The 25,887-nt window shown below is 36.9% G+C and overlaps 1 long non-coding RNA gene across 1 annotated transcript; it reads right to left on the bottom strand.

Annotated features, from left to right (window-relative positions):
• Window positions 1-2,041: 2,041 nt before the first annotated feature.
• On the bottom strand, window positions 2,042-25,604 carry LOC306658576. Its single transcript, XR_013763087.1, has 3 exons — window positions 25,517-25,604; window positions 2,386-2,493; window positions 2,042-2,178 (listed from the first exon to the last, which is right to left on the bottom strand). It is a non-coding gene; the product is annotated as an uncharacterized lncRNA (long non-coding RNA).
• Window positions 25,605-25,887: the final 283 nt, after the last annotated feature.

Genomic DNA, 25,887 nt, shown 5'->3' with positions numbered 1-25,887 from the left:
TTCTGTTGTTCTGCTTTAATAATTTTATAATATTCTTTTATTCTTGGATTACTCTATATCCAAATAATCATGTATGTAAATGATTCACTATAACAGTAGATGCCCCTGACAATGTAAACATTATTGTTTATCCAGAAGCATTATGTGTTCATGCAAAAATGGCATTAAAAGCTTGTGGTCAGATCAAAAAACCACTACTGTAATTGTTTATTTATATAGCTCACCATTACTCTGTAGTGTAAGTTTACATTTTCGAAAATTTCTAAACAATTCTGAGTTAGTCTTAGAAGAGTGAGAGATTCATGGCTCGCCTAAATGATTAAAGACAAACAACTTAGGCCTATGCATGCAGTAAGATGCTTTAATATGGAAATTATTTACTTCGCCCAGGCTTATAGTTTTCATTTTTCTTCTGCCCTTGAAACTCTGTGATAACAGGGCCATTCAGTGAAATTTTTGCATTTTTCTCTTTAGTTCAGGGCAGCTGGTTTCTTTCCTCCCCAAGCAGAAAGCTAAAGTATATTTATCACTCTAACAGTGACTCAAAACAAACAGGAAGTCTTCATCAGCCGGCTCCTGGGCATAGCTGATATTAGGTACTGGCAGAGAGGAAACAGAGACCTCATTCTCTAGGAGTCCGACAGAATGTACATGCAGATGCAGGCGATAACAAAGTTAGGGATGCTCCAAATGACCACCATGTTCTCCCAAGATTAAGTGCTGTTGCAATGCTCGCCAGCATTCAGAGTCTGTGAAAATTCCTCAGGAGTTTTCCTTTCCATTTCAGTTTGAAAGAGCAGTTTGAACTGGATACCAGGAGCCTCAGAATCCTTGTGAACCTATGAGCCAAAGGAAACCTGGGAGGGAGCTATTCTGGGAGATTTGGCTTTGATCTGGTTGCTAGGAAAAAGCCCTGCTTTTGTCTGGAAGTATTCTGAATGGCTCCTTCAGTCAGAATGAGGCCTGCAGGTCACTGTCTGAATTAAGCGAAGAGGATTTTTTTCTACGCTAAAAATGAAGTTGTCGCTGTATGCCATAATAAAGCCGGAGAGAGCGGACTACGTTGCCGTGTGATGGCAGCAGCTCTTTGCTAGGACTTACACTCCAAGGTATACTGTGAGAATCAGTGGAGCATGCTTGCAGATCAAATATATGCAAATATTCCTCAGTGGCACATATGTTCCTAGAGACCTTCCCCTTCACCTTCTTTTCAAATAAAACCTGTTTCAGATTCAAAGCCCACTTTGTTTTTATTAATACAAATGTTCACTATCAAACAATTTTTTTTAACCTCATAAATAAATAGAAAGGTCAAACACTCACACCTAACTTTTTTCCAGCCAAACCAAACTCAGAATGGATTGGACTGCAAACTGCTGATACTAATTCAAAATTATTAGGCAATACACTTTGGGAGGTCCCTTAAATATTTTCCTTTTTATCTGTTGGCTAATCTCCTTGTTTATGATAATGCATGTACCTTTGTATAAGGACTTTACAGCCATTATCTAATCTTCACAGATCCTGGTGAAGTAGAAAGGGAGTAAATCTTATCTCCACTCGACAGATGAGGAGACAGAGATGGAGGGAGGTTGAGTAAGAAGCTCACATTTTAAGTGGCACATTCTGTCCAGATGTAAGAATGATGGTAGGGCACAGGCTTTGATTTCCCAGGAGTGGGGCTGGATTTTCGCATACTACCCTTATATATACTCCAGGCCCCTTCACGAGCAGCATTTCTTAGTGACCACACTGACTCTGCACGTACTCAAGAAAATAAGCAGCAAACTGACCCACTTGAGGAACAAACCCTTGACCTTGGTACCAGCAGCATAGGATGCAAATGAACTGTGAGAGCCTAAGTGGCCTAAAGCAGAACAAGACCAATCACAGAAGTTGCACTGCTCCCTTCTAAATCATTCCAGAATAGGAAAGAAAGGATTTTTTAAAAATTTTACCTAGCTTTGTTTTTTCTCTCAAGTTTGAAATTTATTTTTGTTTTCCGAGCAAAAATAATACAAAAATAAGAGACACCTAAGAGATAAACAATCTAAATGAGCATTTGATTTTAAGGGAAAAAATTGAATGAGGGGAAAGTATACAGAAGCTGAGACCTTCAGGACCACAGCATTATTCCTGGTATGAGACGGTTCTTCACTTGAGTTTGTCACTGTACATCTAGACAGCAAAGATGAGGAAAGGTTAACAATGAAAGGAAATCTCTTCCAATATTAGGTATACTCAAAAAAAAAAAGAAAAGCAAGAAAAAGTTTTAGTAAAAATATATACAAGACTCCTATACAAGACACTACCTGTATAAACTAGGCAATATGCTATTATCCACACTAAACAGGCTGGAGAAACATCACTTACATGATAGCCTACCTTCCAGAAGTCTCAGGAGCAGGAAGGCAGCCTCTTCTATCTTTTGGAATGCAATCACACTGCAGACCACCAGGCAAAACACACTTCTGAAGCCCAAACCAGATGTCCCTGCCAAAAGACGCTTATACTAGAAAACAGAAATGTTTTCAGAGCTGCATAACTTCTCTCAATCTACCTGTTTACTTACTCCAATCTGTTTTCACACTGTATACATAGTTGAAGATCGTTGAATTTTATACCTGTGAACACTACAAAAATTTCCTAAACCTATCTCAAAAAGCCACAAAGTAGATCAAGGTTTTTGTATCAGATTGATGAACCCTGAACTCTCTCAAACCAGGACTACTAGTGTGTTGAGCCCACTCTGAATGGGGACAGCAACCAAATGGCCTTCCCGGATCCCTGCAATGACAAAGGGCTAACAGTACCAATTAGTCAGCTACACGATTGTTCTTCAGGCATTGCAAGGATCCTACACTGAGTGAGACCCATATCTTGGGGACTACCCTTCCCTTACTTGTTCACCACTGCCTTGCACAAGTGTTCCAAAACACAGGGAGAACTTGGCATAAATTTCTCAGCTTGTTGCCATAGCTAGAGCAAAGCAAAGAGCCAAAAATGAATTAGGTAAAGACAGGAAGCTTCAAGCCCAAATTCACCAGGTGAATTTATTTGCAAATTACTCTTTTTATCCTCATGTTCAGATTTTCTTTAGACACCTAGAAAAGAACGTTATCACTCTTAAAGAACGCAATATTTGGTTTCAATATTTGATTCCTTGCCAAATCCCACCAAACTATTTAATAAGGGGAATCTTTTTAAATGTTTATGTGCTTATCATAGGATTATCGATTCCAGTGACGAAAATGTTATTGTTAGAACTGGATTGACTTGAGACAATTTCTTTTCTCTGTAGATTTCTCTGTCATTTAATTGAGTCACCTTATTCCTTCTGCCCAATACACAAATGTTCCTGTTATTCTTTGAATTAATTTGGATAAAAGCCTTTCACAAAAGCCATCTTTCTGGATCCACAACCTCCTCTCTGAGCATTTGTTAACACATTACATTATACCAAAGTGAATCCACCCACCAGAAATTAGACAATCTATCCTGGTTTTAATATTTTTTTGAAGGCTTGCAAAGTGCTAATCACTAAACCAGTGATTCCCAGCCCCGGTTTTGTGATAGCCTAGGGTATCTCCAATTACCTTATAGATCATGAAAAGCAAAATTCCAAAAATTTTTCAAAAGAAAATTAATTATAGTTTATTCTAATGTGAAATATAAATATCTGCAGCTGAAGATAGGAAGTGTGTCACAGTGGGACTTGGTGGGTTGGAGCATTGTGAAAAAGCAAGCAACAATAGTCTATTGAAAGTCCTCAAAGCTCAAGATCATTATATACTCAAAAAAAAAAAAATAAAATAAAATAAGAAAAAGGGAGAAAAGCTATTCTAATTCCTATGAACTTGAATTCTAACACTCACCTTATGACATGCACAAAAAGGAATGAGGACAAAACCCATTCCAGGACATTTCCTTGAGAAGAATACAAATAAGGTGTGTCACACATTTTCATGAATAAAATAAACATGATAATATCTAATAACAACATTACACTATTCAATGTGCCTAAATTACAGTTGTACTAAGAAATGAGAAAATCTCTGGAATGGGACCAGGATTGCTTTTTAATTGTCCATTAGAAAAAGCAAAAAATAAAATTGCCTGCAATGATTTCCTTTTGAGATCATTCACCTTATTTTTAAAATACAAAATCAAAAACATATTGAGACGCATGGTGAGGCTGGGCAATAAAAGCGAAGCAAACTGTCTCCTTTCTTCAGCTCAGGCTCAGCAGCTACAGCAAGCCCACAGTGCCAGCTTGAGACTGGCAAGGCAACTAACATTGCACAAAATGAAATCTTAATTTTTCAGTTCCGACTAATTCCACGCTGAGAACACCTCCCTCCCTCCATCCCTCCCTCTCCCCTTCCCTTCCTTCCTCATATTCTCTCTTCTCTTTCTCTACCTTTTCTTTTTTTTTTTTTTTTTTTTTTTTTTTTGTTTTTGTTTTTTCTTTTTTTCTTTTTCTTCCTCTGAATTGAGGCTTTTCTATTTAGGAATGCTGTTCCATTATGTGAGATGTCCCCTAAACCAATGAAAAACAATGTCAATCTTATTTTCAGATTAGGATTCCTTTCCCAGGGCCATATTCCATGAATGAATGGCTTGTAGGACACACTACTAATAAAATCCACCAACTATGCCAACACAAGTGCAAGAAGAGATGAGGGAAGCTAAGCCTGGCCAAAGGAATTCTCCCATACCTACGGGGGCAGACTCCTTCCAAGAAAGCTCTGGAGTCTGCCACTTATTTACGTGTTTATTTTCCAGAAAGGTTTTACTTTTAAAAAGTGAAAATAAATAGCTTCTACAAACCTTTTCCATGTCTTGAAGTCACTATTTCTACTAGAAAATACATGTATAAATTCTAAATGCTAAGATATTTGAGAATTATAATCAACAAAACATACCAATATTTGTTGAAGGAACAGTCCTACACAGGCTAGGAAAGGAATGAGAACAAGGAGGTCATTTCCCATTCAAATTAAATGGCACCATGAAATACTCCAGAAAATCAAACACATGTAGAGTGATTGCACATGTCACAAACTCAACTCATCTGACCTCCCTAACACTTGTACCCTAGTGTTGCTGTCATGGAATTGTCTAGATTCCAGAGAGCATGCTGACTGAGCTCTCACTCACCCAGTGGATTAACTGAGACCTTCTTTTCTTTTTCCCCCTTTTTTAAATCTCAGGCTTGTCTTTCCCCTGCAACACAAAAGGTTCTTAGTCCACATACCCATCATCAATAAACTGGTATGCAAGAAGACAGCAACTTAGTTAACTGTTGCAAATAGTAAGAAAAAATATGTACACAATTTATTCTGTACTCTATGTCACTTATGAGATAAAATGTGACCTTCTTCCCATTCCTCAACTGTCGCCCTCATTCTTTTCATTTGTCTTCATTTAACAAATATTTATTGAGATTTACTATGCTTAAAGCACATTGCTGGGCACTGAGTTTGCAGCACTGGATAAGAAAGTAAGTCTTGTCCTCCAGCCTAAATTGTCCTGGAGAGAGAAAGAAATAAAACAAACAGACATTGTTTCAAACAATTTCAGAAAATTATAAGCATTATAAAGAAAATACAATTGGGTAGATTGAAAAAGACTGATTTCAATTTTTTTTTTTTTTTTTTCCTAAATAAATACCTGCTTCGTAACAAACTCCAGGTTGGTTGTACAGGAAAGGACTGCCTAAAACTGGGGTGTTTCAGCTGTTACTTGTTTGTTTGTTTCTGCTAGAAGAGAGGGTCATTCAGAAAAAAATCGGTAAAGATACCCTGAGGTAAGTCTAAGAAACAAACAGAGAAGACGAGGGAAAGCTGAAACATAATGAAAAAGCCAAGTGAGAGAAGGACATGGGGGACATGGAGTTGAAATTTATTCTAAATGGAATGGTTGGCCTTTGGAGGATATCCAGCAAGGAAGAAAATCCATGTGATAGTAGTGTGTTGGGTTTTGGGGAAATCTAATGAAGAATGGCAGCAGGACAGTCAGGATACATTTTAGAGTAAGAGGGGAAAGGAGATTTAAGAATAATTTTTTTTTTTTTTTTTTTTTACTTGAACAGCTGAGAGGACAGTGGACCATTAACTGAAATGGAGACAATTGGAGGAAATGCAAGTACTCAAGGGATAGAAATTCACTTATTCAATCTTATCCCTCAGTAGTCCTTTAACTTATAAAAGTAATTTTGTTTCATGTCTCTTCTTTTTTCTTGTGTTCTTAATCATCTATTTAAATCAGTGTTCTAGGTAGCTGGTATATGTCTTAACTTCATTCCCATAAACTTCAATCCCGAGCTGAAAATCCAGTTCATCTAAGAAGTCAGTGTCTCTTAAAATGTTCTTCATAATGATTATCTAATATTCATTCTTTGGTTTTTTATTACAAATCTTTTGTTCTATTTTGTACCCCATTCCTGGATCTTTCTCAACTCCCAATGCCCCAATTCCCCACTGCATTCCTTGCATATTCCTGATACAACACCGAGTTCTGTGCTACCCAAGTAGAGCTTTACCAGCTATGCAGTGACTCAAAGGGGCATGTCTTCCCTGTAGCTCCACTGCAATCCTGCCAGTCCCTTTAAGAATCAGATCAAGTGAAACCCCCTTTGATCCCTCTCAAACAAATGTGATTCCTCCATACCCAACCCCAAGGAAGCAGTGGAGTTTTATGGTTTGCATCTCCAGGCCTGGGCTCAGACTGCCATGTCCTAGGTTGTGTACCTACCATTGGTATCTCCACACAATGATGGTTCTCTGTTGCATGATCTGGAAGGTGGGAAGGAAGTATCTGCCTTAGAAAACTGCTAAGAGAATTAAGTGAGGCAATGAGACTGCCCAACTGACATATGATATGGCCTATAAAGAATCCTCAAAGTTAGATATTTTTGTCATTTTCATTTCAGTATTCCTTGACGCTCATGAAAAAATAACAATCTTCTAGTAATCTTTAACACATTAAATCAAAAGCTCTTTAAGGGGAGTCTAATACTCCCATGCCTTGGGCATGTAATAAATTTTGTGTGTTCTTCTCCTTGTTTAAAAAAAAATAAGGATTTGGGGTTGTAGCTTGGTGATAGAGCACTTGCCTGGCATGTATAGGCCCTGGGTTTGATCTTCAGTACCAAATATAAATAAATTTTTTAAAAAGATTAATTGACAACTAAAAAAAAAAAAAAAAGCCAGGCTTGGTGGCACACACCTATAATTCCAGCAACTCAGGAGGCTGAGGCAGGAGGATTGCAAAGTTGAGGACCATCTTAGCAACTTAGCAATAATGTCTTAAGATTTAATTAATTAATTAATTAATTAAAACTGGGATATGACTCATGATAGATTCACCCTGCATTCAATTCCCAGTATTGCAAAAATAAAAATAATAGTTCCCTGAGGATATAATAGAGCTTTCTTCATCTTTGCATTTGGTAGATATTTTATGAATATTTATTGATGAATCAATGCTGAACATAAAATAACTAGTTCTAAAGACTTTTTTCCAAATAGATGGAATCTTCTAAAGATAGGCATAATGTCCTTTTTTCTAATTTTATATATATATATATATACACACATACATATGAATATATATGTATGTATTGTGTATATGTAATATAAATTTTGTTTTCTGAATCAAGAAAGTATTGAACAATTAATTTAAGCAATGCATATATACTGCTAAATTTACCAGTGATGCTGCTTTTGAAAAGAAGAACCATCTCTTCATTTACCCTAAACATAAGGAATTACCACAACAGGGCATCATTCCAGCTCACAAGAATCTTCAGGCCTCTGCAGACCTGAAGTGAGGCAGGAGGTTCTTGTTAGTGACATGTGCTCTCTCATCAACATCAATTAATATTTATTGGACAAAGCATGGAGGCAGCTTTGTCCAATGTACATGTCCATTAAAACACTGCCTCTGCTTTCTTACATGTCAAAAAGAACAGTGTTTGGGACCACAATAAATAATAGAAAACATACATGTCTCTTTGGGTTATGAATAGTATTGTAAGACCTATAAGAAAGGAAACCTTCAATGAGCAGGTAGATTTTGACTGACTTTGAGATATAATAAGTACAGAATTTAGGGAAGAAATAAAGAGGAAAAGTATGAATTTGAAACTAAATCAAGAGTGGTCATAGTCTACTTTTTTAGAAATTAAGTACAATGCATTAAACTAGATCACAAGGTAAACTTGGGGTAGAATACATGCTTAGCATGTGTGAGGTCCTGGGTTCAACCCCAGCAACACCAAAACAAATGAAACAGATAAACTCCAAGTCTCTACATTTTTGTTCACAAATGATCACTTCAACTGAAAGGATTTCCTATCATTCTTATTAAATATAGTTTTACTATTTTCTTTGCTCCTAGATCATCTCATGTTCAAATAATTATAGACACAAATTCTGTGTAAAGAATATCCTTTTTTTTTTTTTTCTGTAATGAGCTGGCATCAAAATTTCAGAGCAATTATGCCTTAACACAGTTCACTGTAGCTCTCCTTCATTGACTTGGTGTGTGTGTGTGTCTCTCTCTCTCTCTCTCTCTCTCTCTCTCTCTCTCTCTCTCTCTCTCTCTCTCTCTCTGACTTTTCTACCTTCATTTCTTCCTCTCCTGAGTTTTCCAGCATTTGTGAATAATTTGGTCAACTCTCTTAGCTGACAGATGCATCTTTAGGCACTAGTCAGCAGCTATATTCCATCCCACAGATTGAGTTATTTTACTTCACAAATTCTTGTCTCCAATACACACTCATCTTTTCTCAGTCAAGTTATAACACATACTTTTTTCATCAACTTCTAAAAAAAGTAACAAAGACTCCATTCTTACCAACTCAAGAATCCAGGGTAATTCTCAGAGCATCCATTTGCACTCCCAACATGCCCCTGCCACAATCTAACTGTCTATGCATATCCTGAATTCTGATTTTAAAAATGTCCAATTTTGTCTGTAAAATTCATCTCTCTTGGTGTCTGATTGCCAAACTATGTACAACACACTCAATCTGAAAGAAATGGGTGATAAAACCACCAAGATAACCAAGCTGTGCTGTTTCCTAATTCCTCATACTTTCTTATATCTTCAGTGCCCTGACATCTAGTAGAACCTCCGTGGATTGTCATTTGAATTAAATACATTTTTAGCCCTTTGGCTTTTTCATTCTCTTTATTTCTCTGTTTAGTTATTAAAAATTATTTCCCCATTACTAATCAAATTAGTTAAGTGGCAAACCCCATAACCTCAGATCAAAGACTGTTCAGTAACAGTAAAAGACCTCTCCTACTTCTGCATCCAACGTTCGCACCTCGACACAAGGTGGTAAGAACAGATCTGCTTTTACCCCTCCTGCCTAATTCTATCCTCCTCCTCAAAAAAATAACATATATTAAAATCAAGGTCATTTATTTTTAATTTATTGAGAGGGGTCTTGGCCACTATATTTGTTTGGCTTTTTGCCAACTGGAAATTGGAACTTGAGAGAGTAGCAAATGAGAGGGGTCTCTGAAAGGAAAGATGCTGTTAATATTACAATAATATTACAATAAGATGACCTTTCCCCCACCTACTTCAAAAATGACTCCAAATTTAGAAAATAAAGTGCAATTAGTTTTTTAAGTGGTATTTTAGATAGGAAGTTTAAAAGTTCAACTACATTATTTTTAATTAGTAAGTTATCACAATGGTGGATTTTGGTGTGTTTTGTTTATTATAAAATCCTCATGCCTACAACAGTGCCTGCCACATAGCAGGGGTTAACTAAGTATAAAATAATGAGCTACTTTACCTAAAAAAAATGTTGAAACTTGTTTACTAGCTGTCAAAAGTAGGTTCCTTCATGCATAAAATAGCATCAACTGTGTAGTTTGCCCTCACTTCCTCCTTTTGCCGAAAGCCAACAAAAGAACTAACTTTTTACCTAAGGATCAAAGGTGTCAACCTATTGGCTCATGCTACTTTAAAGTAGTGGATAATAGTCTTTGACTATTTTTAGATAATTTCTTTTGTTTCAAGCTTGAAAAGAAGTATTAGCAAAGATCAAAAAATAAATCACTGATTCAGAGCAGGAAAATGCATATTAAGAAGATCAAAATATAGTATGTAGAGGCTGTGAGCTAACCTTCCCAGAATTCAAGCCAGATTTGGCTTTAAATACTAAAGTATTATATTGATCCCACTTGGGACCCATCAACATAAAAGAAATAGAACTTGAAATGTTTAAACTCTGAATAGGAAAGTGAAAAACAATTTAAAAATTATAAAATGACACATGCATTCTCAACACATAAAACAATGATCCAAGAGATAGAAAAATACAACCCACTGGAGCAATATTTAATTGTAGATGGTAGAATTATATGGGAGTTTACTTTCACCCATAATTTTTGGTATTTCCAAATATATACATACACACACCAATTAGACAAGAAGCCAGGCACAGTGGTACATGCCTGTAATTCAGCAACTCAGGAGGCCCAGGCAGGAGGAGGAGGAGGAGAAGCTCTAGCCTCGGCAACTTAGAAAGATCCTGTCTCAAAATAAAAAATGATACTAAAAAAAAAAAACTGAGCAGTCAGAATGAGAATACACATAGTTTCCAAATCCAGTAGGAAAAAAAAAAAAAAAAAAGAAAAGAAAGAAAGAAAAACACCAAGGGTTAAAATCATGCAATGTATGGAAAAAACTTTAAGGGATTAGATTATATAACCATTAACTCAAACCTATTGTAAAACAAGCAGGATGGATTAATTTCTTATTTTAAAAACACATATTTATATTTATATACACACATATACAATCTTATAAAGAATAAGACTTACTCATAGAGAAAGGGCAAAGAACACACAAACTATGTGAAAAATATTTTTTTTTAAAACCCCAGATGATTACGGTATCGTTTAAGGCAATAACTTTTAAATGGTGGCTGGATGTAAAGATGGAGAACATGAACATGCCTTCCCCAAAGGACATCCCAGAATCCCAGGAGAATGTGCTGTTTATTAAAAAGAGACAAGTATGGTGCACCCAGGAGTGCACCTATACTAGCTACTTCATAGGCTGAGACAGGAGGATCATTCGAACCCACAAGTTCAAGACCTGGGAAATAAAATGAAACAGTCTCCATTGAAATGGAATACCTATTGCATCACAATTGAGGTGTACTCATGGAACTGTCCTAACATACATTCTGGAGTAGAAAAAATATTTTATAATCCCCAATATAAGGTCTTTAAAATGAAGAAGACTGGATGGTCCCAAGACAACATGGGCACAAGCCACTTCTTTCATGAGTTAGGATAAGTGTCAGAAATGAAAGGTCCTATTGAAAAGAAAAAAAGAACCCCAAATTAAGCTCTGTTCCACAAAACTGACTAGATGTTTTCCTGGTGTCTGTATGTCTAAAGATTAAAAATTATCTGGGAGACTACAGATCCCAACCTACTAAACTCCTTGACCCATTCTATGGTCAAAAGTCTGCATTATACTTAACAAAGCTCCATTTAGTGGCCATTTATATGTAGTTTCTCTCTTCCCAGCTGTCACAGGAGCAGTAAATGAGAAATCAAAATTATTCAAATAATAAAAAGTGGTCTCTCTCAAATATCCTAATTGAGAAATATCAAGAAAATATGCTTAGGCTCAGTGGAATTTTTCTGCCAGCAGAAATATCAGGATCAGGTGTGTTACCAGATGCCATGGCTAATTGGGGAGACACTTGAAGACATATGGAGATTTTAGGCTCTTCAAATCACATTGTGTAGGTATCTGTCTACCTTTGATCCCACGACAATGACATGCAGTCACATACATCTAGGATTAGAATAGTTTGGGTAAACTCAAACATTCACATTTTTACAATGGGTCTGGACCAAACAGAAAAATTCACAAAAATACATCTTCCATTAAGGATAGGAGTCTCTACCAAGCTCCCAATTCCCCATCAGTATGACAGCCAACAAAAATAGTTAACAAAAGTATTCAACAAGAATTCAACAGGCTTCATTCTTCAAAGATGAATAACAAGAATATGCCCAATGTCTACTATGTTGGCCACTGTACTAAACACTTTACATCAACTATTTCCTTGGATTCTAGTCTGTTCCATTCTAGTCATTCTCTGTAAAGTTAGATTTAGGCAAATTCAGAGGTCTTTGGAAGTTTTCTTTCAGCAGCCACCAGAGAGGTATGTTGACTAAGCCCAGGAATGACCTAGTCCCACAACTCAAAAAGGATGAAGAATACATCATACAATTAGACAGGGAAGACTGAAAAAACTGTCCTATTGTAGAAGGCCTGACATGGCTTTACAAATAAATCATTCTCTTCAGGGTCATTGACTCCCCATATCTAACGGTTATATCTTATTTGCACATTCTCTCTCTCTCTCTCTCTCTCTCTCTCTCTCTCTCTCTCTCTCTCTCTCTCTCTCTCTCTCTCTCTCTCTCCTATGCCCTCATGAGAGCGAAAGGGTGCACAAAATTGGTGAGAGGTGGCAAAGATCAAAAGGCGCCCTCACCCTACTTATTCCAAGGTGTTAGCCTGGGGACTGTTCTGTTACTCTCAATTCTACCCACAACCCTTTTATCTTCTGATACTTATTGAATCTTGACATTCCCATCTCCTTCTCTCCATCCCATCTCTTTCTTACCCCATCCTATTCTCTCTAGCTTGTGTGCATTCACACATTCACATAATGCACACATTCATATACACATCCCTCTCACTTCTAAGGGCAACGTAAACTCAACTTGGAGGAAAGGAAACCTTCATATCTTACTGAAGCCCCAACTCAGAATTTGACTTGGCCTGGGAGTGGTTTCAAGTTATTAGTTTCACATTCACAAACTAGTACCACACAAGGATTCGTTTCAAATACTTTTCCTTTATATGAAACTTTGCCCAAGCTTAGGACAAATACAAAAACTAGATAGAATTCTTCCTACATTGCTTTTGTGAATGCAGGATATTGGCCAAAGATTATTAGAGTAACTCTCTGCTGGCAGTTTCTCTTTGTTCTCCACATCTCAGAAACCTGCAAAACTCAGCTCCATGTAAAAACAGCGCACAAGCATTTTGGTGTGAGTAGAGATGCACCCACTGTAGAGAGGGCCATGTACATAATGGGAAAAGCACCCTTTAAAAGTCAAGATCACCTGCCAAATCTGTTCTTTCTTCTTTTCTAATGCTACTTAATGCAATTTGGTGTTTGCCTATATTTGTCCAGGCAGTAGACTCTCCACTCTATCGCTATTCTGGTCTGCATTGAAGAGATGTAAAGAGGACAGCTCAGAGAAGACTCTAAGGTGGGGAGCTGTAAGTTCGTGTGCAGCAATGGGGCCGCCATATCCTTCTGCTTTCCCCTGAAAATCAAGCATCACCTTATCGTTTCCTCACCCAGATTAACTCCTGCTTCCTGAGGAGTATTTCTGAGGTAGAAAGCAGAGGTGGTGAAAAAAGGGGGAGCTGAAAAGTCCAATCTGTCAAGCTCCATTTTAGAAGAAAGGAAAACTGAAAAGTGAACGTATTTAACATGAGCCATTTCCTGCACTCAGGAGGGAAGAAAGCCGGCTAGGAGCTGTGTGCAGGAGGAGATCCGCACTGGTGTTATCTCTGACCTGCAGCTTAGCCCCAGTGTCTCAGCTGCCAAAAAGCTCCCATTCAACGTTGTGCTGAGTTCATCAATGCTCCACGTGTCAGGATCCTAACAGGAAAAAGCAGGACAGACAGTCTCTCCATTCAACCGCCTGGGGACCCCATGACAACTAAAATCCCCTCGCAGACCGTCCATATCAACCTTCGGCAGGTCAGAGCATGCAACCCCTTCAGAACCACAGGCTCAGGCCCACACCCTTTCCCCTTGTCAACATTGTCACTTTAAACAGAACATCGAGCCTTATCACGAAACCTGAAGTAAGTATGACAATTAAGATGGATTGCAAAGCCTGCTTGTGCTTCACAATTAACAATCACTTGGCAGCGGGTTCCACGCAACTGTTGGGGGGTATGGCAAGAACTTTATCCCTGCTTAGTGCTGCATTAGCATATTTAGTAGGCTGCAAGACATAATTCCTAAGATATGAACATATTTTTGTCTTTTTAAAAAATCTGCAATTAAGCTATAATATGTAGAAACTCTGCACCAGGCAATCAATGTGCAAATACCAAGATGGAGTTGGGGTAAGGAGGGCAAGCAAAATGAATGTTCCCCAGCACTGACAGCAACCTGAACCTGTAACCGCTTCCAGTGCCATGGGTGAGCTAGAAGACGGCAGCTCCTTCCTGCCTGTGACAAAATTGGGGTTGAGGGGGCCGGTGTGGCCCGGCCACTGCTGGCATCAGGTGATTGATCCATAGGAACATAGCTACATGCTTCCAACCCACATATTTTTAAAAATCAGATCCTGACATGACCCCAGTGGTTACTTAGCAAACAGCATTTTTCACAGAAAACACTTTTTGATTCTCAGTCTCTGAGCAATAAAAGCTGTTGATAAAAATCACAGGCATTTTATTCTACATATAGTAGGTCTCTTCCTCAAACTTTCCATTATTTTCCCTTAGTCGTTGGCACATCTGCCACACCAATGAAATAGGATCAGTGAGTATTGAGATGGGACCAACTTTATGACCAAAAGACACCCCAAGCTACTGTCCCTAACTTTGCCAGTGTATTCATTGTATAGATTCAGGACAAGAGTCCAAGTGTGACCCTGGTGGAAAAGAAACAGAGCCAGATCTCTCTGAGACAGGCAGGACTTTGTCTCTCTTGACATCTAGGTTACAAGAAGGCAGGATATCCTGCCAAATATATTACAGCTGTGAGACCCACCTTGCAACAAAGACACAGCTGAAGCTGAGGAACACAGGAGATATAGGTGTGGGATTTTCTGGGACAGAAACCTCACCCTTTATAGATACCTCTTTTATAGACGCCTAAAAGAAAACACACAAACACACACACACACACACACACACACACACACACACACACACAGTTTAGGTGAGTAGCTCTCCAGCTGCAAAAATGAAAACATATGAAAGTAACAAATACAATTCAGCAAACAATCTTTACAAAACCAAAAAAGTAGCAGATTAAAGCACCTGGCAGTCTTGGCAGGCCAAAAGAAAATCTTAACTGTGACAAAACAAAACAGGTGTACAGGTATAAAACTTTTGCTTTCCAATAATGCCCCTCTCTAGGCTGGAATGCTTTGACAGGTGCAGAAGTTCAAGTTACAGTGGGAAGTAGCAAATAAATACACAGCATTAGCGTCTGACGTGCTTGCTGAGCACCCGGGGATGTTAATAACTGGCAAGGTACACTAATCTCTGATTGCAACATTTGGTTTACCTTAATCTGGAGGGACAGCTGTATTAAAGAGGGAATTATACTAATCAGTTCAAGGCCCTTGCATATAAAACTTCCCATTAGGCTTAAAGTACACCAGCTTATGCTCATTCTCTAGGAGCCTTACATCTGGTTCTGAATAAGGCTGCCTCTCATTTGCAAGGTACAAACTGAAAACAAGGGGGAGGGGGGCTGACAGTTGCTGGAGGATGGGTGATAGAAGAGGAAGCTACTAATTCTTTGAAATTTTTAACAGCACAAAACTAGCTTCTAGGCATCTTAATACTAAAGGGGGAAAAAAAAAAAAAAAAGCATGTGTTATCAACCCTAGGCCATTTTTTCCTGTTACCGGAGGTGACCAACATAAAATAAAATTGATGATGTCAGTCAAAAACAGCTAAGCACAAAGCTTGGCTTTGTTATCTGAAGTCAGAAGGTATGATAGGCCATGCCATATGGCTCTAATCCGCCTCTATCTCCCATCACCTCACAGGAAACCTTCATGTAGCATGACCTTATTTGGCTGGTTCCAGGTTAGGGCTGCCCAAAGGGGATTTTTCTGTTTCTGCTCTATCCAAAGGTTTATGTTGATTTTTTTCTGAGCCCTGCAAACTATAAATCCGACTGATTACTCTGCACTCTTTTGCTTGACTGAGCCTTTACAATCAGACATCCCCGTTAACAATAAGCTCCTAATGAATCAAACATCTATGGCATTAGTTTCACCTAGCTGCCTCTTTCCCAAGCACTGCGCTGCTTTGTCAGACCTGGTTTGATGAGAAAAGCTAGTGACACTTGCTGCACCTATTGATAAACAATTCAGTAATGAGGGGCATAACAAAAATTACCTAAAACAACCTGATTAAAAATGACAGGCAAGGCTTATTCCTTGCTCTATAGTGAAGGTAACCCTCATACTGTGGAGGGAAATAATGAGGTAAAATAAAATTTCTTTTTACACCAAGGAGTTCACTTCTGAATATGTTTGTGAAGAGAAGAAATTTTTTTTCAGTAATGTTTTGAACTCTGAGGTTTTGTGACTATCAATAACGTTAAGGACTCCTAGAATTCAGGAGGCTTGCCTGCAACTTTCTGAGGTGAACTCCTTACTCTTCTACTTCAACTTTCTGAATAACCAAACTAATATCGAGATCATCACATTCTCTCTCAAATGTGAGTTTAGTCATTGAGAAACTCAACAGTACAAGGGCAATAATTAAGGGAAGTACAGCAGGGGATCCAAAGAAATATCCTAAGACATAAAAAACGTTTTGAACAAAGTAGAAAAAACTTTTATGAACAATATCGCCTCCCTAAAAGGAATAACTTAGCCTTACCATGGACATTGATTGAAGTTATTTTTACTGGGGTCACCCAGAGGACCTTTGCAACTTCGAAACAAGCTTATGCCCAGGGGAGGCCAGGCTCTTGTGAAAGCTTGATTCAAAGACAGAAATGTGTGGGTTCTGCAGTCGTGTGGCAACATGTTGGGAAGGTTTCCATCAGTGCACAGATGCACTTGAAAATCAAATATGGACATGGCGAATGTTTTTTGGAGATGGAAAATGAGTGCTGATGACATGTTTATACTTCGCAGATGGATCCAGTACAGAACCATTTTTTGTAAAGAAACAATATCCACCATTTGCTAATTTTTTTTTTTTTTTTTTTTTTTTTTTTGAGCAGCTACAAAATGGTGGCACAAAAAGTGAGTATTCCCATCATACATACTCCACCTGTTCCTTGGTCTTACAACTGTCTTCCATCCTGAATGTAATCATTGACTGTTGTAGTCTTATTTTTTCTCAAATGTTATCCAAAAGAATATGAAAAAAGAAATACAATACACAAAGGCACTTGGAAGAGCAAAACGATTTGAAATTAATTTGCTACATATGAGAAATTGGAAGATGACAAATGTTATTAAGGAACAAATGTTGAATTTAATCCTGAAAATGCATTTTCCTAGCAGCATATTTTCTCCTTAAATCTGATATCAAATCAATTTTTGAATGTTTTCTACCGAGAGTCTTTTATTCCTCCTTTTGGCGCACCACTATCCCTCTTAGGTATCTGAACCTCTGGAAAATGCAAACATTTAGTATGGGATTGATTCCAGCTATTGCCTTATTGTTGACACACTGTAGTGATAAATATTTTATAGTTATAAATATAAATTATGGGAATATGGAAATGTACAATATGTATAGGATATGTATTTATAAGAAGATAATCTAAAACATGGAACTGCCAAAGAACATTACTGATAACATTATTTGTAAACTTTGCCTCTTCAATGGGAGATATCAGAATGATCAAATCTCAACTTATGGCCACATTAATATTACTCTGCCTTTTCAGGTGTGAAGTATTAACGAATGTGAACAACTTCAAAGATGTAGAGTTCACAAAATAATAAAGAAGCATGGTTGTAAAATATATAAATTTAAAGTTAGATTTCTGTAATACTTAGGAGCAGTATCAGTATTTAAAAGAGAACATATTCTGAACACATTTTTAGACTTCATGAATGAGTATAAATTTTGAATACTCCAAATAATGTATGCTATATTAACATTATTTTTTCTTAATACTGGTAAGACACGCAAACACTTCCTGGTAATTTACTCTTCTTGCCATCGGCATTCATAAACTACTGAATTCCACACCTAACCTTGAGTAAATAACATTTTTAGTCTAAGAATTAGTTTGAGGTTAAGTATTAGAATATGAATACCAGCAAATGATCAAACAGCTTAAGACTTGATAACAAAATCTTGAGAATGTATATAAATTGAAATGTTCTTTCAACCCTGTATTTTCTGGCCATGTACCAAGCATCAATCTGCAGTACTGGATCCTATGATTCTAACACCTTGTTATCAACCCACAACTTGAAAAGCCAGTGTACACTTCTCTAAATATTAGACTTCATTTTTATTGCTGGATTTTGACACATGTGAATAAGGCCAAAACATTTTATAAATCCTTAATTATTTTTTACCTATGTATCAAAAAATAAAACTTTTATTCAGAGGGCTAATGTATTCTTAGAGTCCCACAGAAAATACTGACTCCACTTAAATTTATTAAACTTTGAAATAGTCAAGAAAAATGAAAATATATCCTTCCAATTATAGCACTTCTTACATACCATAATTATAATTATCAACAAATGCATAAAACATAGAGCTATAAAAAATTAGCGATCTTTTGTTTTAATTCCTTCATTTAAAATACTTGGAAAAGAAGATGCGAGAGGTAATATAATTATTGAAGTTCACATGACTATAACATTCTGGAAATAATGTTTTCTGAGGCTTGCTTTATTCCGCCAGACCCTTTGGTTTGCATATTTTGTAATGATTATTTATAGTGGGTCCATTTTATACTAGTAGTCACTTACTGTCTAAACACTAAGCCAAGTATTGTATGATTTCATAATACAGTGCTTAGGGAGCATCACGATTAAAGAATAAGTAAAAAATAAAATAAAATTATAAATTAGATCCTTCCAGCACCCAAATTATGGCCTGAATGTAAGGTCAGCACCTCTTTAAGGTCATTAACTATTAGTCAATATGTTAATTATGTGATAATATAACCAGGTCGCTGGTGACAAGTAGAAGCTATGAATTCACGAAGGGGTTATTAACCAAAGAAAACCTTAAATATGGGACTTTCATGGCCCAATTATCTTTTTCTACAATGCAATAGTAACATACTAGCTATTCAAATTTCATCATGACTATGACTTGTTTACCATCCAAACATATCTAAGAATCTGAATCACAGAATCATAAAGTGTGTGTTCTGAACCAAAACAGAAAAAGAAGACTGGTCTGTGGAAATTAAGTTATTTTCCAACATCAAATAGGTGGTTAAATATATCTAGAAACAAGCAGTAGTGAATTACAACATTTCCTTTAAAAGTCAGATTTCATTTCAAGCCTACAAGAACTTAATACCAATTTAGCTTCTGGAAAAAAAATTATATCTTTAACTTTGAGAGTTAGACAGCATACTACTATAAGAATATGAATAACCACTGTGAGAGAAATGGAAATTTGATATGATCATCAGGTATCCAAAATAACAAAAAAAACAAAAAAACAAAAACAAAACCAGGGATCATCTGCCCCACCAAAGTACAAGGGCAAATACTAGTTCATACTCATAACTACATAGTCTTTGAAAATGTGATTTCCCCCATCAAGTCTTTCTCTCATTTCTATTTTTATAATCTATCATATTTATTATGAAAATATTTAAGGAAAGGTATAGTAAATGTTTATAGCTTCGTATTTGTGCAATTGATCTATACTGTATTCAGAAAAGTAGATGGTGGCTAGAAATTAACTTTTCCATTTTCATTATAAAAATAACTTTTCATAGAAAAATATAAAAATAAGCAAAGAATTAATAAATAGATATGTTTAAATCTTACCTCCCAGTGCACCATGTTCATTTCTAGCCTTTCTGAATTTCACCTGTGCAAATGGGTACATGTAAATATTTGAGGTCATGCTGAGGTAGAGCATTTTTTTATCAGACTTTTACCCCTTAAGAATGCATGGTAAATGACTTTCCTTGAAAATAAAAATAGATCACCTTCTTTCCCATCAGTGTAGTCAAAGTTACCATCATCTCTCACCTACTTTTTTAGAAAACCGTATTAACTCATTTCTAACCACCTCTTCAAATCACGTTTTGTATCACAACCAGAATGAGGTATTCAAATGTAAGTTTGGTTGTGTCATCTGCTCTCACCTTCTCAAAACTCCTCAAAGAAATTTCATTTCTGTGTCAAGATTTCTCAGCATCAGCACTAGCAACATTTTGAACCAGATAATTATTTGCAGTGGAGGATGTCCTGTACATTAGGATGTTTAGCAGCATAGCCAGCCTCTATCTACTAGATGCCAATAATATCCTCACCCAGTTGTAACAATCCAGTGTCTCCAGACATTGTAAATGTCCCCTGGCCTGGGGGAAGAGGGGGTGGTAGTGCCAAACCATTGGTCTGTTTCCATAACCCAAATCTTAGCATGGCACCCAGGACTCCATACACTGATTTGGCCCATACCTAGTTCTCTGGCATCATCTCACTTCAGTCCTCCTCTCCCTCCTCTTCAACTCCACAAATCTTTTTCCCTCTTCTTTGTGGTGCAGGGGATTAAACCCAGGGTCTAGCTTATATGAGGCAAATGTTCTACCACTGAGCAACATCCTCAGTCCTTTTTATTTTATTTAGAGACAGCATCTCACTAATTTGCCCATGGTGGCCTTGAACCTATGATTGTCCTGCCTCAGCCTCTCAGATGCACCAACCTGTGTGGGTGAATCCTTTGCAAAATGCTTTAATGGAGCAGTAAACCTTTCTTTCAGATTTTCCTTCTCCACTTGTAAGTGAACAGTGATTAATATAATTGTTTATTGTCTATCTTCTTCTCTAGACTGAACACTCTGTGGACAGGAGATAGACACCTTGATACTCTCAACACCCAGCACAGTGACTGACACATGAGACAACTGATAAATACTCGAATAAATGGAAGTTCTGGAATCACTATCTTTGGTCAAAGAAATATTCTGGATGGAATCTGCTAGCATTGGTTATATAAATATATATTGTGTCTAATTTTTCCAACTGTGTCAGTTGTGAAGTAGCTGGCATATATATATATATATATATATATATATATATATCTGATTTTTTTTATTTTTCCCTGGTGCTGCCAGTGACAATACCACAGGACTGCTGTAGTTTCTGCTTTCACTCTTAAGAGACTGGTATGAGAAACCCAAGAGCAACCAGCAAATAGAAATTGCAATTGCTCATTCTTATTTATTGCTCAAAACTAACAACTTCATGAAGGTTTTAGAAAGGGTCATACAGTTGGATACCTAACAGCAATGGCAATTTGAATGAAATAGTTCTATAAATAAAAAGTCAGGGAGGATTTCCATAGGTGAAGCCCTACCTATATACTTCAAGAAATGCAATAAGATAAAGATACTAGGTTTATAAAAATCATTCCCCAAAATAGCTACAGTCAGTTCCTAAGGAATTTAGAATTCTGATACTTTTACATGTTAATTTTATTAAGATAGGGAAAAAAATCAGACAAAAGAACTGGCACGCATCCTCATTTCCCTGAAACTAAGTCATCAAGAAGGGTTAGTCTTAATCCAATTAGAATGGCTATTATCAAGAACAGAAACAATAATAGATGTTGGCGTGGATGTGGGGGAAAAGGCACACTTTTACATTGCTGGTGGAATTGCAAATTGGTGCAGCCACTCTGGAAAGCAGTGTGGAGAATCCTCAGAAAACTTGGAATGGACCCACCTTTTGACACAGTTATACCACTCCTCAGTTTATATCCAAAGGACCTAAAATCAGCAAACTACAGTAACACAGCCACATCAATGTTTATAGCAACTCAGTTCACAATAACTAGATTGTGGAATCAATCTAGATGCCCTTCAACAGATGAATGGATAAAGAAAATGTAATGGAATATTGCTCAGCCACACAAAAGAATGGAATTATGGCATTTGCCAGTAAATGGATGAACTGGAGACTATCATGCTTAGTGAAGTAAGCCAATCCCCAAAATCCAAAGGCTGAATGTTCTCTCTGATATGTGGAGAATGATATATAATGGGGGTCAGGGGATGGGGAATGAGAGAAGAATGGGGGAACTTTAGAATATGTAGAAGGAAATGAGAGGGAGGGGGATATGAAAAATGGTGGAATGAGACAGACATCATTACCCTATGTACATGTATGATTACACGAATGGTATGAATCTACATTGTGTACAACCATAGAAAGGAAATGATGTACCCCATTTGTGTACAATGAATCAAAATGCATTTTAAATAAAAAGCTAAATAAAAAATAAATTAAAAAAGAAGGGTTAGTAACTCTTCCACCCTTCCCAAATGGAAGCCAGATCTTGTGACTTCTTCAGGGCTACTTCTCCCTGTGTCCACAGAAGTTCATATTTACTGCATTTGATTTCTGTACTCTGGATCTGCCAGACCTCTCTAACTAGGTGGTCACTGTAGCATCAGATGGAATCTTTCTATCTCCCTTTGCTCCCAGCTTTCAAATTACCTGAAGTTACCATATTTCATTGAGAAAAAAATATTATGACATTTTTCTAAGCACTTTGTTCTCAATTATTTAAGGCACTATTCAAATTTTTCAAGTAAATATCTTGAAACAAGTTATAATCAATTTTTAATAAAATAAATCACTAAAATTTTGAGCTAATTAAAGTCAATTTAAACTATATTCTATAATACTGTAATTAATTCGTTCAAAGATTATTTATCAAGTTCTAGTATGTGTGAAGTACTGTGAACCAAAACAAACATAGATTTATGAGCTCACGATGGAACAAATACTTCAGAATTTTTACTCAATTATAAGTTGATATGAAGAATTTTATAAAAGATGTTTGCCTTATTTGATGTAAACCCTGTCATTCCTACCTTCTACTCTGTTGTCTGTTTAGTCATTCCTACATAAAGAAACTTTTATTTCTAAGGGCTTTAGCTGATGGGCTCTATGGTATAGCAGTTCAAAGAATGAACTTCAAAGTCAGATAGATTAGAACTCTATGCTTATTCTGTCACTTACTAGTTTTGTGCTCTTGAAAAAAAAATCAGTTCATCTCTCTGAGCCTCAGTTTCTCCATCTGCAAAATAGGAATTCTGATTTTTTTCTTGGTGGCATCTCAAGTGCTGACTGAAACCATTTGCACAGATCCCTTAGATATGCCTTCATATGTAGCAAGCATCTAATAAATGATTTTTATGATAAAGGAGAATCTGGGTGAATCACATGTGCATAATGTACTTGATAACCCTATGACTTAATTTTGGTAAGAATTAAAGTGGCAGAACTCTCTTCCTCTGATAAGAAAATCAAACCTTGATGGAACCAAAGGAAACAGCATAACTAGTCCTAGATAGAGACCAGAGAACTGCAGTGCTGGGAGAAATGGGCACCAAAAGTGTTTCAGTTGTGCTTCTCCTGAAAGCAGAACTTGAGACCAGTAATCAGATGCATAGTGATTATCCTTAGAAAGAGGAGTAGGAAATGTTACAGAGGGCACATAGGCCCCTGCTGTTGAAAGTGACATCCTCTGTCAAGTATGCCCACTGCCTTTCAGAACCACCTGCCCAAAAAATAGGTGGCTCTCACCTCCAACTGCTTGAGGGTTACTCTTGAGGAGTTAGTTTCCCCAACATTTCCATAGCTAAGGAAGCAATGAGAAAGCTTCTGCAGCTCTGGAGAAGGCTTTGAGGCAGGGCCTGGGAAGACTCACAAAGTGTTCTGGAGGTAGAACAGCCTAAACTCATGCTGGGTTTCCTAGGAACTGTCTATGGCTACAGTCAAAAGGGAGCTTAGAGAATGTAACATGGACTCTAGATTTATCTGCAAAAATACTCCTGAGAAGACATGGGGAAAATAATACTATCAAAAATGAATGCTGGCCCCCAAAATAAATCAGATGTTTGGTTTTCCATAAATTTTGGCTTAGAGTCTTTCATAACCATTGCAGTAATGCAACCAAAGTTAAATGAAACAAAAGTTTGATGAAATAGAATCTCTCCTTTCCCAGAAGATCTTATTAAGATCAAAATCACAAAGGTTACATACTTGGCTATCTTAAATGGTTATAGTACTGTCACAAAAGGAAAGATCCACTTCACAAATATTCATGTTCTCATTGCATGGTTCAACTCTGCAATAGTAGCTGTCAACTCCAGTCAAAGCCTGATCCACATAGGTAAATCACATTCCTCAGGCATCTTCTCTGAAGTCTCCATATTAATTAGTCAGACATCACTGTACATGGGAAATGCTTAGTCACAACTTCCCCTCAGAACACTTTGGCAGAAATTAAACTCAGCATCAAGGAGTTTAAGACTTTTGGTTTATATTTGAAGGGAGCAAGCTGGTTGGCCTATTTAAACTAACAGTGAAAGGTGAAATCTTACAGAAATCACAATTTATAAATAATTAAATTATACATTCAATGCATGATTGTAATTTCTATCCAATCAAAGTGCCATCTATGGTTGACAGATAAAATGCAAACATGGCATGAGTCACACTTACACTAAATAACTATTTATTATAGAACATTCAAGTTTAATGAAGCATTCCTTTTTTTATTTTTAGTTCATCAAATCTGGCAACCCAAGTGCTATCTCCAAACAAGTTCAGAGAAAGAGTTTTCATTAAAATAAGACAGTAAGTATTTTGGATTTCTATACTGAAAGTTCTAGGACTTTTCAGTAGCAGGAATATTTCAATATACAACATGTGATTTTACTTTTAAAATTTACATATCATACTGTTTCCTTAGGTATTTGTTTTAGTTTGCTTTTTCACTGCTTTGACTAAAGGACCTGACCAGAATAACTGTAAAGGAGGAAAAGTTTATTTGAGAGCTCATGGTTTCAGAGGTCATAGTCCATAGAAGGCCAGCTCCATTCCTCAGGGCTCAACACGAGGCAGAACATCATGGTAGAACAGTGTGGCAGAGGGAAGCAGCTCCAGGATGATCCCAAAGCAGAGAGACTACACCTTCCAGAAACAAATACATACCCCATAGCCTCACCCCCAATGAAGCACTTCCTCCAGCCACACCCCACCTGCCTCCAGTTACCACTCAGTTAATCCTATTAGGGATTAATTCACTGATGACTATAAGACTAGAACCCAATCATTTCTCCTTGAAACCTTCTTGCATTATCTCACATGTGAGCTTTTGGAGACACCTCACATCCAAACCATAACAGTATGCTTCTACAATTCAAAGCCTTTCAAAAATTTATTTTGTCACAACATGGCAATCTGTATGTTGATAAAATGGTATAATGGTAGTAAAAAAAAAAAAATTTTTCAAATAATTCCAAATGAGCTTTCAAAGACTTACATTTCATTAAGAGTCAAATAAGCATACTTTTAAGTGTTTTCATATAACTTAGCAAAAAATCCTCTTATTAATAAAAGTTCCAGAACAGTTCTGCAGAATTTTTTGGTGAAAAGAAGCATCCAAAAAGCAAATGCAGAGTCACTGTAGCAGCAAGATTCTTATTCCAGCTTACCTTCCAAAAAAATTTCAGTCAAGTAGAAATGTTCTGATGATCTCCCCTTAGAATGGTGAATAATCCCTGCCTTTTCATTCATTCACTCATTACCTCTCTAAAAAGAGAATGTGCAGTTACTAGAATTTTATACAATTAGTGTTCCAAGAGTGTTTTAAATGCAAACCTATAAGAGGGAAGTAAAAACAAATCAAAGTTAATTGTGACTGGCTGGAACAAAATGCTTAAATCAATACGAGGATGGCTCATCTGCTCATCATTTACCCATTACCTGGGAGACGAACACCTCCTGCTGTGCGTGATTTTTGATACAGATTTACCATTGCCTGCATCCTACAGGCACACGCTAAGAAATCCAGACCCTTTTTAAC

Source organism: Sciurus vulgaris (genome assembly GCF_902686455.1).
Source record: "Sciurus vulgaris genome assembly, chromosome: 3".
NCBI classification, from domain to species: Eukaryota; Metazoa; Chordata; class Mammalia; order Rodentia; family Sciuridae; genus Sciurus; species Sciurus vulgaris.
Note: the sequence above shows the minus strand (reverse complement) of the source record. Positions and strands in the feature narration are given on the sequence as shown.